This window comes from Triturus cristatus, chromosome 12, assembly GCF_964204655.1.
Source record: "Triturus cristatus chromosome 12, aTriCri1.1, whole genome shotgun sequence".
Classification (NCBI taxonomy): domain Eukaryota; kingdom Metazoa; phylum Chordata; class Amphibia; order Caudata; family Salamandridae; genus Triturus; species Triturus cristatus.
In genome coordinates, this window is record NC_140595.1 from 409,038,056 (window position 1) to 409,048,654 (window position 10,599).

Below are 10,599 nucleotides of genomic sequence, written 5' to 3' on the forward strand. Positions count from 1 at the left end.
TCCCAAAATCGAAGGGCATGATCTCAAGGTATGTTCTTAATAAAGCTTGAGCCTGTGCTACCGAAAAATAAGCCCAGGAGTGGTAAGAAGGATAGATCTGATAAAGCAAAGTGAATAAGGCAGAATGTTAAATACATTTTAAGCTGATGGAAGACAAATAAGCAAGGAGGCCAAGGAGAAGACAGAGTCAGTCATTCAGTCAAGATTAAGCAGAGACTTTTTGTTGTAGTACACACACAGAATGTGACAAATATTGCACCTACTACATGTTTGCAATTGGCAAGTGCCTGCAATGGTGAAGACATAAATAGAGGAGAGATTTGAGCTGCATTTGACATTCACATTGTGAGTGACAAGGGAGAATCAATAGCAAAGAAATAAAAGCAAGACAAAAAGGAAAAAAAAAAAGAGAAGAAGGAGGAAAGCAACAACGAGAACAGGGCATAGAGAGAAATAGGAGTAATGGTTTCCACACTGTTAATGATCTCCCTTTGATTTCTAACCTTTTATTCTGGGTGGCCACTGCCATGGCAGCCTTCTGTTTTTATTATAAAGAGTTTTATCTTCTTTCTATGGATGAGCCAGGCAGTGATGATGCCTTTTTAATTCTTCAGAAATTCATTTGTAGAGGATTTCACAAGAGGATATCCAAGTACCGTCAAGCACATGGTGGAGGTGTTCTGGAGGTCGGGGAGAGCTGCACCGGTGGTCTGAGCGCCGTATTACAACTATGGCAGTCGGACCACCATAGGATGGCCGCAACCATCAGGGATCCACAATCCCCGGCGGTGGCACACCAGTCAGAAGTTCCAGTATGCTTGGCGGTGCTACTGCAGCACCGCCAAGCATATTCAAAGTTTCCTAACCACCACCGTTTGATGGCAGTGAGGCCGCTAAGAAAACCGTTGCGTGAGAAAACAAAGGTGGCCCTACATGGACCCCTGTTGCCTCAGGGCCATGGGGTGCATGCAGGGGGGCGCATGGTGTGCCTCCCTGTCTGCAATCACCTCCTTTCCTTAACAACATGGAATGCACAGTCCATGCCATGGAGGAATGGGCTTTGGGGCTTCCATTGCGGTGCCTTTTTATTAGGCATCACTGTGGGTGCACCAAAGCACCACCTGCCAGACCACGATGCAACTCGTAATCTGTCTGGCGGCCGGAAGTGAGGTTTGGCAGTGTGGGAGCGGGGCTGTGGCATGGTGGACTGCCAAACTCATAATCAAGCACATAGTCTGTTTCTAATGTTGCACAGAGTGCAGTGGGAGCAGTACATTTAACCCCTTTGCAATCCACCACTTTCCCTACTCCTGACCTGACTGGAGTGGAAATAGTACATTTTACCCTGCCGCAATCCACCACTTTCCCTACTGTTGCACTGATTGGAGTGGGAACAGTACATTTTACCCCTCCACAATCCAACACTTTCTCTACTGTTGCCCTGATGAAAGTAGGAATAGTAAATTTTACCCATCCGCAATCCACCACTTTCCCTACTGTTGCACTGACTGGAGTGGGAATAGTACATTTTCCCCTCGGCAATCCAACACTTTCCCTACTGTTGCATTTATTCAAGTGGGAATAGTAAAAGTTACCCCTCCACCATCAAACACTCTCCCTACTGTTGATCTGACTGGAGTGGGAATAGTCATTTTTACCCCTATGCAATCCAACAATTTCCCTACTATTGCACTGACTTGAGTGGGAATAGTACGTTTTTACCCCTCCGCAATCCAACGCTTTCCCTGCTGTTGCACTGAGTGGAGTGGAAATAGTAAATTTTACCCCTCCTGAGTCCAATGCTTTTCCTACTGTTGTATAAATTGGAGTGCGAATAGTATATGTATTATTTGTAGAATTTTATAGTTTTGTTTATATTGTTTCAATTTATATTATGTTTTTGTGCATTTAAGATTATAATATTTATAATTATTAATTTTCTTAATATGTAATATATTTTTAGTAAATTGTAATTCAGCATGTTTTTTACTTTTCTATTTGTTTTTAAATTGGTAAGTTTTAAAAATGTATATGGTATTGGGTATATATATATGTATTTAGATATATAATATTGAAAAGGGTATTACATTATAGTATAAATTGAAATTATTTGTTTCATATTTTTGAACTAGATATATGTAAATAAACATTTATATGTGTTGTTTTTGTAAGTAAGTATAACGGTTAGATTTCTTTTAAAATTAATTCAATATATTTCATTTTTATTATATTACTGTTACTTTTTAACGCACGGAACTTTGCTTGCTGCTGGAAGGGGACTCCAGGTCCCAGAAAGTCTCTGCTGCTTGAGGGAGGAGCTGCCCTGCCACTCGTGCTGAAAAGCGTGCATCGCCACCCACGACGCGGGACGCACGGAACTTTGCTTACTGCTGGAAGGGGACTCCAGGTCCCAGAAGTCTCTGCTGCTTGAGGGAGGAGCTGCCCTGCCACTCGCGCTGAAAAGCGCGCATCGCCACCCGCGGCAACGGGACGCACGGAACTTTGCTTGCTGCTGGAAGGGGACTCCAGGTCCCAGAAAGTCTCTGCTGCTTGAGGGAGGAGCTGCCCTGCCACATGCGCTGAAAAGCGCGTATCGCCACCCGCGACGCGGGAAGTGCGCAGGCGGCGCACGGGCGGCGCCCGGGCAAAGCCTGGGCCAAGGGCGGGCTCGTCCTAGCCCGTCATCGCTAGGAAGAGGCAGGTCAGGGACTGAGTTCCTTCGATTTTCATCCCAGAACACCCTCATTATCTAAACTTCAGCAGCTATCTCAAGGTACTGTAGTGACTGTAGGACGAAGGTTGCTTAATCTATTGGAAAAGTTTGTCTAAACTGTTCATATTTGGGGTGTTACCAAATTGATCACATTTTGTGTTTTTTATTTTTATTTTGTGATTTTCTTTGTAAAAATTCATATTTTTTAGAAGTTAGTTTAAACTTGTTTTTTGACACAAAAAATACTTATACTTTTCTGCTGTTTTGGTTGGGAATGGGCAAAAGGAAAGCAATGGAGACTACAGGGGGGGCTACGGGTCCCGTTGGGGTGGGTAAGGGGAAAAAGGCAAGGAAAGCAGTAAAGAATGTATCTGCCGCCAAAAACTGTGTGATGAATAGAATTGATAATTTAATTACGGAATGCGAAGGGCTATTAGGTGTTGAGCTCCCTTTAGATATCGTTGATAAAGATTCCACCCCCCTACGTTCAACCACCGTTCCCCAGACGTTTAAAAAATCTTTTAAAAAAGGAGCAGATATTGGTTGCGTGTCCTCAATATTGGGTGGTGGGCTAGCTCAGCCCGACATTTCTCCCTCATTGTCCTTACCTTTCACTGACGATATTGTGGGAGAACTTGAATCTTCCATCATATGTGTGAATCGTTATGACGTTTTGGCTGGGGAACTGGATACTTGTGGGGAAGTGTATACTACACAAATTATCCCCTCCAGTAATAAGAGTTCAAGTGTGGTAGTTTCGGCTAGCCCTCCTTTAACACAGACCCTTACTCAGATGGTTGCTTCTTTAAAGGAGGAGGTTGGATCACTGAAAGGGATGATTGAGGAACTTATGGGCACTGTTAGGTTGTTAGCTCAGAATGGCACCCTACATACGCCTGTAGATTCTCGACCTTGTAATTCAAAAGAACCATCCAAAGAAGGTGATTCCACATTTTGCGAACTAGAACACGCACCTATAACTCAACCTAAACTAATCATTAAGGACTCAACCCCCCTTCGGATCGCCCCCTCTGTAGCTTAGCCTTGTAGCATTTTGCAAAAGCAATTTTATTCCCAGGTGGCCAAAAAACATGATAGGCCTACAAGATTAACATCAGACCCCCTAATGGGAGTTAATGCCCCGGCCGAACAAATTAAACAATGCACCAACCCCCTATTTCAGCCACAGACGGTTTTCTTAGTAAATGTCCCCAAGATTGTTCTTAGCAGCAGTTTTGAGAATGCTGAATCCTTGAAAAATAAATCTATTCACTGGTTGCGGCATGTTAGGGGTTGACGCTCATTGATCAGGGAAGATATTATCAGGGCACGGAGATGCACGTCCAATAATAATTCTATGGATTGCATCAAACTAACCCTGATTAATTCTGATCTGGCGGAAAATCTTTTGGCACTAGAGTATACGACCTGTGACCCGGACTCTACATCTGTCCAGATCAGGCGTTTTCAAACAATTTCTGCAGCAAGGGCCCATGACAATGTGTTATCTCTGCCCAAATGCAGAGGGTCCTCACTTGAGGCGGTTGATTGACTACAGCAGGACTTATATGTAAGCCAGGTTCTAGAACTTTCCTCACATTTTAATATTCTAAGTTCCCCTGCTATTACTCAATCATGCTCTGTCGCTGAACAATCCAAATTAGAGTAACAGCTAATAGAAACAGTAGTCCTCCGATTCCTAGTACGAAGAACCACGGGTAGGCAGTAATTTGCGATACTTCGGTTCCATTTTCTATCCCATCCCCTTTGGTTCAACCATCTTCTCTGGGAAATGGTTTTTCTATTTCCCAGCTTAAGATTCTTTCATGGAATGTGGCTGGGCTCCAAAACAAAATGTCTTTACCTGACTGGAATATTCTGATTGAGGAACACCATATCTGTATATTCCTAGGAACATGGAGCCTAGCACCATTATATAAGTCCGGCTACACTTGTTTTTTTTACATCTGCTGTACATATGGGTAGGGGGCGGCCTTCTGGAGGTCTCACTATCGGGGCTAAGATTGACATGAACTGTGAAATAAAGGTGCAGCAATGTGTGAGTCCGGATATTATGTGGCTTTCGCTCAAGGGTGCCAATGGTGGTAAAACCCTTGAATTGTTTAACATCTACATAAGGGGGACTTCAGGGGGAAAAGCATCAGATATTGTTATGTCGTTGGAACAAGAATTATCCAAACGTCATATAGATTCCTATTTCATGATAGCTGGGGATTTCAATTGTACCTTCGAGCCTTTAAGTTCTGAAGATTTGTTGGGGGTAGATGAAGATGACGCCAAGTGGGGTCTCCCATTGCTAAATATACCCTGTATTAAGAAATGGTCACAGGTAGCAATACAGATTAGTGCTCTTACCTTAGAAGTAGGTCTAAGGGCTGCGAATGGCAGAACACCTTCTGACGTCGCTGGGGCTAATACATATAATAGGGTGTCTTGCCCCTCACGAATCGATTATATACTAATCGATGTCAGATTTTGGAGATTTATGATAGACATGGAAGTGGTCCCTTCTTTCGATAGTGATCATAATACACTAAGCCTGACAATAGATTCGCTCTGGGCTCCCTATATTCCTACAATTCAGGGGACAGGCCCTCTTATGAGGACAAAAGACTTGGCCCCCTCAAACTGCAGTAGGTTTCTTAAATGGCCACGAGTGGCGGCACAAGAGTCTCGAATGGCTGAGATCAAGTGTATACTCAGCGAAAGTACATCTAAACTGTGCGAGGCTCAGAGTGAAGAGGACAGTCTGTCTAGGATCCCTGAATTATATGGAAGCATGATGACTCAGTTGGGGTCTCTATTTATTATAAAGAATCGTGCTGGCAACCAAGCCATATGTCGCAAAAACTGCCGGACGTGGTTCAATGCGGATTGCAGACAGAAGAAAAAGGCCTTGATTTTAGCGATAAAAGTAGACATTGTCCCTCAGTTAGGGAAACTAGAAAGGATTATAAAAATGCTGTTATTCAAGCTAAGCATGATTGGGAGGAGACACACTGACAGAATTTAAGGGATGCAAGTGTAGCCAGGGATCCTAATCTTTTTTGGGATGTGGTTAGGCGGTTGGGCAATAAAGATCCTGATCTAATCCCTAACCACATCGCAAATCAGGATTGGTTTAACCACTTTGGGAAACTTTACTCGGGGCCAAGCCTAACCCCCCAAGACGGGTCTGTCGGCCATATAAGTGGTTACCCCACTCAGGATGTCATTACTCCCTTTAAGACAAAGGAAATAGAGGAAGCCATTATGAAAATTGTTCCAGCAAAAGCCGCAGGCCCGGATGGCGTCCCTGGCGACCTTTTCCTTGCAGACCCCCTTAATTGGGCAATTTATGTTAAGGTTTTAATCAACATGATTGTAGAGGGTAGTGCAGTACCAGACTCATGGAAAGGTGCACAGGTGATACCTATCTTTAAAAAAGGTGCCAGGGAGGACCCTGCCAACTACCGTCCAATTAGCTTGATTGATGCTATGCAGAAAGTAGTTGGCAGGGTGTTGCTTCAGAGGATCCACCATTGGGTGGATGACAAGGATGTTCTTTCCCAGTATCAAGCGGGTTTTAGGGCTTGTACAGGTACAGTGGATCAAGCATTTAGATTGTTGCTAATCTATTGGAAGGTTGTACTAATTGGCAAGGGCAGTCTTTATCTGGCCTTTATTGACCTGAAGACTGCCTTTGAGCTGGTGCCCCGAGATCGGCTGTGGCAACTACTAGGCGAAATGGGGATTGATCCTATGATCCTGAATCTGCTTATTCGCCTTCATGCGGGCAATGAAGTACTGGGAATTTTAAGCCCAGCGGTGCAGGGGAACACACCCTATGACTTCGGGTTCTTCCTGTTTCAGACCTACAGAAACACAGAGTCTTCTGGGTGAAGTCAAAGATCAGTTTATTGGCTGCAGACCACTTACAGGTATCCTAGAAGTACAACAGCGTGTATGTTCTTAGGAGACTGCTAAAAATCACAGAAACGGGCTTCTCCTTAAATACAAAATATCCTGCTTCAGGCACACATTCCTTGGTTTACGATATGGCCATATAAAGGTATACATTACAAACGAAAAGGCAGAGTCATGATGACCATCCCACATTCCAGTTAAGCCAGCCCGCAATTATTTACCCAGCAAGGCTCAGATCCCACCTCAGATATCGATAGGCCCCAATAAACATGAGCATCTCCTGTTTGGAAAACAAGCCATAAAGCAGGAACAGTCAGGTGCAAAAGAGATTAGCTGGAGGCTTGTGTAGGATGAAAAGGCTTTATGGTGTGTCAAGCCCTGATGCTAATCACAGGTGGCCAGAGGACGGGGAGCTCGTGAGACCGGACTGACCTGGGGCAGCGGAGCCAAGCTGCCCAGGTCACAGAGAAGTCAAAGGAAGGCACATGTGCTCTAAAAGGCCCGTGTTTACTTCATGTTATGTAGCCTATGTGAGGGCAACCATAAGATGGCCACCGCTCTAAGATGGAACCCACGTAGTGATGTATAATAGCGTATACATAGTGCATTCATAGCTAAAATGTCTCACAAAGCACTTGTACATACCGCATTGACCATTCGTGGTTCACTAATACCGGGATGGACAGGGGTAGGGCCCTGCCTCCTACGCGGTCCCAAATTCTAAAGTACGACAGACCCTCCTTTTGCCCTTACATAGGCAATAACTATACTCATTTCAATCCGAGTCTAGGTCAATATTCACAAAGTCATGGAGATGTTGCTGTAGCATCATCCTATTACTTAGCTCGTCCCTCGATACAGGTTTCCTTACACATAATGTAGCACAGAGGCCACATATTGCAGGAGCACACTGTATGCTCAGACAGAACAGGAAAAGGATGGCTAAGATCATTCCAATGACCATCAGAACTTTCCAACCCCAGGCAGATATCAGTTCCCAGAACCACCCCACCAGTGACCAATCTCCTTTATCCACGTGTATGGACTCAGATATTTTATGCAGTTTGGAGATGGCTTGATAAACTGTTGGAGCGTTGTCTGGTATGAAAATGCAACAACTAGATTGGATAACCTTACATACCCCACCGCGGTCTGCAAGTATGACGTCTAGAACCATGCGGTTCTGCAAAGTCATGAGGCGATCCGCTTGGAGCTCAGCTGTCAAATTACCAAGGGCACCAGCCGTAACATTAACAGTGGATTCAACCACACGAGTCAGTTGTCTCAGGTTCCTACTATTGACCATAGGTCCCCAAAACGGCAGGAAACCCATAAAGAAATCTCCCGCCTCCTGACCGGCAGTATCCTCCTTACTAATCACGCCTCTCACAACTCTGGTCTTGTGATAGTCGGAGGCAGCAGTGAATGTTGGCGGTAGCAAATTTGCAATATAACATGTGCCCGAGAAATCAGGGGGCAACCATGTATATGCTCGGTCATTGCAGATAAAATATGTACCCTTGGCAGCCAAAAACGCAGGGGAAAACTGTGACGGAAAGGTGTACGTTTCAGTACAGTCACTTCTTCCCAGTTGAGCTCTAGGATTCTGACCATTACCTTGCAAACAGAACCGACCTATGTGGGGTACGACCCAGATTGGGGATGAGATTTTTCGCTGTCTTTCACCCAGACTAATACTATACCCCGTCGCGTTCCACCCTACATAAGCTCTCAACTCTTCTTTGGGAATAGATGAGTATGCGTCGATATCTCTGCTCATATCGGCAACTCCTTTCATTAAGGCTTTATTATTTGTACTAGGTCTGATGGAACGCGGTTGGCGCGGGGAGTACGCATCTAGAGCAAATAGAAACATGGTCTGGAATGCCCATGACGATCCATTGTAACTAAACGGCAGCACTAGATAAGGAATACCCTTATTAATGGTATGTGGCATTAAACCACACACCCAGCAATTGGTTGTATTCATAAGTAGTTGGTGCTGGTGCAGGAGCTGAATAAACGAGTTGTTTACAAACTCAGACCGTCTAGCTTGTTCATGTTCAGGCAGAGTGTGAAAAGAGTGTGAGGAGACAGCAGGAGGAGGTATAGGCTGTACAGTGGGTGCAATGGGCTGTTGAGAGGAGAAGAATACAAATCCTACAGTAAACACTACCATACTACATAATACAAACAGGCATAAAAATACAAAACGTTTGCTCTTTATTATTTTACACATTCTTGCTTTAAAGTTCATTTCCTCAGCGGGTCTCTCCATCTTACAAAACTCCATCCTCTAATCGTGCCGCTCGCGGCGGGTGAGTATCTTCTGCTAAGGAGTACGCCTGTCAGTCCAGGAAACGCCCTAGACCAACCAGAACCGTTGACCTAACGTCTTCGGCCTGTACCCCAAAGTCTTGGCACCGCGACCCTGCGGCTGAACCCGGATGGTGGTTCGAAAAACAAAAATCAAGAAAGTCCTTCAGATGGGAGAGCTCTGGTTATCAAAAAATAAAAAGGTAAAAGAAAAAGAATATTTATTTGTCCATAGGCCTTGGTCTTAGATTATAATGAAAACGGCCAGGTACTGTCTGATCTTGAAACAAGAGTTCAGGCTCTGTGGTGTCCAATCGAATTGACGGTAGCACAGCTTCTTGCAAAATATCGTCACTTTCCTGTGCTGAAGTTGTGCCTTTTATGCGTGCATCACTGAACGGCACAAAACGAGGTACAGCGTCTGTTTCAGAGTCTGCGATACCCTCCTGGACCCACTGGTCATACGGCAGAGGCAAAGGTATCCTTTTAACATGGGCGCCGTGGATCCAGTTCTTCTTCCCCTTTACTCGAACAGCTGATCTTGTAGACAGAAGTACGAGATGAGGGCCGATCCAACGAGGCTCATCGTTGCTTTTGCGCTGAAAATTTTTCACCAAAACCCACGTGTCAGGGTCGATAGGGTGTCCTGGAGCCTCAGAGGCCTGGGGAAGAGTATCGTGCACCTGTTGGTGTAAAACACGTAATTTAGCCGTCAAGTCGTACAAGTAATCAAGCAGTACTGGATGTTCGATTTCACTGAATTGCGCCGGTCTTGGCACACCCCATACATTGGCCGGGCGGCCAAAAAAGACCTCATATGGGCTAAGTCCCACTCGGGAGTGTACGGTCATTCTGGTGGACAGGAGTGCTAGAGGCAGAGCGTCAGGCCATTTAAGACCGGAGCTCGCCTGGATTTTGGCCAGCTTGAGTTTTAGAGCACCATTGTAGCGCTCTACTAATCCAGCTGATTGGGGGTGATTTGCAGCGTGGAATTTCTGCCTGATCCCTAATCCCTCACACACATTCTTCATCACTTGACCCACAAACTCACTCCCATTGTCACTCCACACCATTCTTGACATTCCAAACCTAGGGAAAAATTCCTTCACAAGGGCTTTGGCTGTGGATAGAGCAGTGTTATCTTTTAGGGGATAGGCCTCTATCCATTTTGAAAAAAGCGCAAACAACCACCAATACATATTTCAGGTTGTTGCACCTTTCCATGTGGATAAAATCTAGCTGCAAAACTTCAAATGGATATGATGGAGGCGCAAAATGACCAGCTGGAGTTGGGGTTCCCCTACCAGGGTTGTACTTCAAGCATACCATACAATTCTTGACCACATTCTCTGCACACTTGGGAATCCCAGCATTCTGCCATACTGGAGCCAACAACTTACAGATTCCTTTCATACTGATATGTGCCATTCCATGTGCCATAGTAACCACTGGAAGCACATATGCATCAGGTAACAACCATCGCCTATGTTCCGACAAATCAATCCAACAACCATTCTCATCCAACTTACCCATACTTTCTCTACACTTGCTCAACTCTTTCTCTGTGGCTTCAGCTTGAAGGGACTTTACACTCTCTATTGTGTTTTCACACATTCCAACATCACCAACCCATCTGGCAGGGC